Raw genomic sequence first — 6036 nt, forward strand, 5'->3', positions numbered from 1 at the left:
GAAAGGGGAAAGACGAGCCAACTGCTCCAGATCATGAATGTGAAGGTGACTGCGGTGAATCGGAAAGAGAGACGGAGATGAGAATGGTAAAGAGTTAAAAAAACAACAACAGTCAAATGAAGAGATAGAGAAAATATATAATAAAATAAAAAATATATAAATAAAAGCAGCGCAAAGCTGAGATGGAAATTGACTGGACCGTTGAATAAAAGGTGGACCGCAGGAGGATGTCTGACCGATTTCCACACCGAGAAATGAAATCCGTGAACAAACCTCAGATCTCCATGTCTTTTTAAAACTGAAAGAAAAAGGGCTCTCCTATATCGAACAATGAAAACGCAGCATAAATGCTTTATCATGGCAGAAGAATGAACGGAAAAGCAGGAGAAGGAGGAAAATGGGGTCGCACTGAGATAGCAGTGATCGTAGCGAGGTGTGCAGCCAATGCCCCGTGGCAGGATGTCATGCTGTGCTAAATGAAGCAACAGTAGAGGCAATTAGTTCCTCATGTGACATTATCAGCCACCGATAACTGAACACATCATTAACCAAAGACCCCAATAACCTCTCTCTTTACCTCTCTTGGTGACATAACCTGCAGGTTATGCATGTGTTTCAACATGGAGTGCAATTTTATTATCAATCAAATTAACTTTATATAATGCTTTATTTGTTAGGTTTTCAGCTGTTGTGATTATGTTCACAGAAAACACTTTTTTCAGTCAGTAAAGCGCAACATGCACTGGAATTACAATTAAGTGGTTGAGATTTGGTTTGTTACAAAGAGTCACTTGTGAATTCTTTGTTGGAAACTGTTTGGGACAGTGCTGGTACTCTCAGATAACCGTTGTAAGGCCATTGGATGAACCATCTGTTTGTCATAGAGCATAGTAGAAGAAACTCAACAGTTATCCATAGCGTCTTTGCGGGCAATTGGTGTTTTAGGAAAATTAATCTCTTCAAATATCAAAACAGCTGCTTTGCCTTAGCTCCCAGTAGACTACTTTCTTCTCTCAAGGAAACACTGATGTCAGAACCACTGTGGTTCAGCCACAAGCATATAGCTTGGGTCCTCGCAAGATGGAACCAGCTGCTTTCTGGTGAATTGAGAAGGTGGGCTTACAAGGTGTCAGACCTCGACATACAGCAGGGTTCACATTTTGACATCTAAGAGAACAGTGAGTAAACAAAATTTGACCCTTAAATGTGTTAATTTCCTCATCATGTTATGACCTGCAGTAGAAACCATATGGCTGCATTCATAACAATTACAGTATTACTCTTGTGTCCATTCACACACACTGATACTGTTTGCTCAGTATGTATTGTGCCAATTTCTGTAATATTGAAAATGTCAGACGTTACTTGATGCTGAAGCACGTTACATTTTATCAATGTGTAATTAACACCATAGTGCTTTGTCTGACCTTTGCCTAAAGGTAGGTCTTCTGCCCTCGGCTAAACTGAGTGCTTTAGCTTATGCAGCGAGCTAAACATAAATGGCTTCAGTAACCACTCGTGAGTCACTTGTAGCATTCTTCTGAGCTTTACTGGTGTACCATTTCTCACTTGTAAAACTGTGACAAGAGAAACAGAATAAAGAGCATTCAGTTCCAGTGTAAAAATATACATTTCACTTTCAAAACTATTGCTATGTGCAAAATAACCAATTCACATACTTAACATTAGCAACAGATCCTGTATCGAATAGCAACCAAAAGGCTAACTCATAACACGTAGCTTTTACTGATTAGAATAGCGTATCGGCTGTAATAACACGAAATGAAAGCACGAATACACGTCCATAATCATAACTTACAGATTATGACCTTCTCAAGCGCAACAGGTGAGGAAAACAGCAGACTTCACACAGGAACGACATGTTAGGAGGACTCGGCTATACTCTGCGGATACAAACTCACTTTGCACTCCCGCTTTACGCCCCTGATGGCAGTATGTGTCAACAAACTCAAAATCCACTTCTCTTAAAGGGACAGTTACCAGATCAAAACAAGAGCAAAATAGCTGGAATGTGTCACAAAATAAACCTCAAGTGCAGAATAACTAACAAAACAAGACTGAGAGACAGAATAGTAGGATGTGAGTGTCTTCAGTATTTAACTCGTTGTATGGTCACATTTACCAAAAGATGCTACTGGTAAAACTAATGAGAAAAATATGAATGTAATTTCAGGATTGACACATGTTGAAAATGTCCTTATACCACTGCACCTTATCAATGACAAAATAAGCAGGATTTCCCAGATCTGGCATCTTTCTGGTCAAAACTGCACCACTGCCTCCAGCCAATCCAGGCTGACTGCAAAAGTTTATTTCTACTGAAGTAAACAATTCAAAGGTCCACACTCCATTGGGAGCTGACTGGTGCATGAAATGCACAACATTATTGCTCTCCCTTGTCTTTTTCTGAGAAGGTAGGGGGTGAAATAAGTTCCCACTTCAAAAAAAGAAGAAGAAATAAGCAAAGTGCTAAATAAGGGCTTTGGTTGGACTCACTAAGCATATTTGAGCATGGCGAGAGTCTGATCACACGGGGGAATAGGTTCCTCAACAGGCACCCAGCGCAGCGCTGCCTCACTGGGCAGAGGGAGGGAAACAGGGAGACAAAGCATAAAACAATAGATTATGCCTCACCTGCAGTTTTTGTTTTCTCATGAGCACAACAAAGTTGTTTGCTCTACTTAGTGGACTATCATCTACCTGATTAAAATATAGTACACTGCTTAAGTAGATCTGCTGGGTCAGACATCTGCAAAATAACAGCATATTTTCACTGATATGACGAGGCAGAAAACATTTAACAACTTTAACGTGAGGTGTGACATTACTGTGAGTTATGGGTCATCCATTGAATCGAGACAAAGATAAACTATTGACCAGAGAAAAGAAAATGTCAAGGAGAGGAACAAAAGAGAGTTTGTATGGACAGTTAGACATCTCTTTGCTGAAGTTTTATCAATTATATTGCATTAATGCAAGGTCATTGATATCCACTCCGAGACTTTATGTACCGTTTTATCATAGACTGCAACAAAGGAGAGGACCGTCCTGACTTTGTTCACAGGTTAAATTTGCAGTGTCCTTTCAGCAAGAATAGTAAGCAGTCAATCAACAGTGTAACGTTCAATAGGAAATGGTCCAAGGGACCTGAAAACCCTCTACTCAACCAACAAACAGCAGTCAATCAGTGAACTCTGAGGAAAGGTTGGACAGTACAAACAGGAAAAGACGATCACTCAAAACATGTGTAGCCGCACGCGCACACACACACACACACACACACACACACGCACGCACGCACGCACACACACACACACACACACACACACCTGACTGTGGAGACAACTTTACAAAGCACCATTAACTTAAACCTCAAGAGCAAGTCCACTGTCATTATACTGCCAGCATTTAACACCCCACTATGGGGACTTGTCACAAGATTAAAAGGACATCGACATTGTTTGAGCTGTGAGTTAATTAACCTTTTGAATCTCTTGAATTGTCTGTGTGTATGCCCTCTTCATCGACTTATATAACACTTATTCATACTTACTGCCATTATACAGTATATTCCTTATCTTCCTCTAATAGCCAGTGAACATCTAGAGATGGCTGCAACATGACACCAGACTTTCTCTGAAGTCAAATGTCAAATGACTCAACATGACATCTTTGGGGTCTTGGTGTGAAGACTTTCAGAGCTGTGCTTCTCTGATATTTAATACACATTATTATTAAATCAGTGCACACACTAATTGTATTATGTACTTCCTGCTCCTGGTATTAAATGCCAACAACCAGATCATAAACAATACGAAATGTCTGCCAAAGCAAGGCGGGTTCATTAATTGCAGTTAGTTTGCAACGGTTTTTATTGAAGCTTTGCTGGTTTATTGTTGTTTACTTAGTGGCTTGTTTGTCTGGTATTTATTTTTATTTATTGGTTATTTGCACATTTTGTCCTTATTCTGTGTAACTTATTTGGATATATATATGCCAGTGTCGTATTTTGAAATGTCAGCTCTGTATGCTATAGTTTTTTTTCTTTGTTTTTTTGGTTAGTGTTCACTTCTGCCCTTTTCCCTCTCATTCTACGAGTGAATAAACATGCACCCTCTTAAATAATATTAAACCTGCTCCTGTCTCTCTGCCTACAACACACAATGGATGTCATGTAAAAATCGGCCATACATTAGGATATTAGAGAATTTGTACGACTCATCAGAGAGGCCTTTTGGAGGTGCACTTTAGGAAGCATATGGCCTTTCCAGTTATTTTAGACCACAAAGGCCAAAATGAAATGAGATGGTCTGACCAACAGAGGATTTTCGCTTCACGTAACCATCTGTGCCATTCTGTACAAATGCACCACTCCTGTCACCTAGCAACATGGCCAACACCTAAGTTTGTTGTACAAAAATTCAAGATTTTAAGGCTAGTCCTTGAAGTCTGAACTGTTCTCTGCTTTCTGTATTATTTTTTATTACCAGCACACAGTTAATCTTGGGATAAGTTGGGCCACTAAGAAGCAGGAAAAAAGGCCATGTTTTCAACTGCATTTGAAGGAGCCTTCGAAATGAGGCAGCCTTGTCACACTGCTGGTATTCAAATGCAGCTTCAATGGATGCAGACATTGATTTAGGACACAGTCATATAGCCTTTCTTCACAAAGGGGAAATACACTTATTTGATTTAATAAGTTGAATCATGGCTTCATATGAATGACTTTGGAATGTGAATATGATACCAAATTCAATTAAATAATATCTACAACAAACTTAATGCAAAACCAATATTCTGTTCACCATATCTTAATTGGTTTGTGTCTTATAATATGTACTCTGCTACTTGTGAGACTTTTGCTTGTTATTTCAGCAGACTTGAAAGTCTGCAGTGTGAAACTCTTTTACTCTTTGTTTGTGAATGAAACTCTGACACAGACGAAGCAGAACAGGCAGCCTTAAGTGGCAGCTCTACGTTGGTTATGCTAATGATCAAATATCTCACGAGTGAGCACCTCCTCATTTACAGGTGGTATCCATCTGTTGAAAAACAACAGCACATTTACAACAAATTTGTGCAGCTGAGAAAGAGGCATTGCAACAGTAGGAACACTTACCTGCATGAGACCCATTGTTTTAAGTGGTGATGTTCCAGCTGCTTTAGTTTCTCTCCCACTTGTGTAAAGAGCATAGACACTTTCTTAACTCTGAATTGGTAACTTAGCTTTCAAGTTCAAAGTTTTTCTCTGGATACTGACATTTGGATGTTTGACACCGTCGTAACTGTCGTGTGACTGTTATTTGCTGCCTTATGAGAATGAGTTTCCCTATACCTGTGTTTTGATTTTGTCTTTGTGTCTCTCTGCTTGTCCCCCCTTCCTCCCCCATTCGCTGTCACTTGCCCATCATTGGGAATCAACACATCAGCCCGCCATCAAGCCACTTTAAGTACCCTGCACCGACAGGCAGTCCCCATTATGTGCTATCTGGTTTGTTGATGTGCCATGCTTCTAGCTCTTACTAGAGAGTATCTACCTGCCTGGCATGTTTGTTAGTTTGTTTGCCTGCCTGCCAGCTTTATCTTGCACCTGGCCTCCCTGTCTTCAGGCCAGTTCCCCTCTGCTAAGCCCCCTCTCCCCTTCGGCCTCAACTTCATCATCACCGTCTGTCTGTGGTAGAATAAAAGACAACATTGGTGTTTGGATTCTTTTAAAAATCTGTAGCAGAAACTTTGAATCATTGACTAGAATTGTAAATGAACATATAAAGGTTTTGACAGTGCTTAATGGATCCATGAGTCATTCAATAATAATATTGTGTCTTGAGGCTGAAGACATTCAAACCAAAATAAAACGAACAGAATGAAATATATTAATCCAGCTGCCTTCCCATCATATCTGCAGTAAGACAATACTATTGCCCTTTTTGTTCTTGAGGACGGGGGCAGCCAGTTACATCTCTAATCCAGACATGTTTAGCTGGATAATCACCTTTCGTTGTATAATCCTCAGGT

This window comes from Trachurus japonicus, chromosome 1 (assembly GCF_045865225.1).
Source record: "Trachurus japonicus isolate A0001 chromosome 1, Traja_1.0".
Lineage (NCBI taxonomy): Eukaryota > Metazoa > Chordata > Actinopteri > Carangiformes > Carangidae > Trachurus > Trachurus japonicus.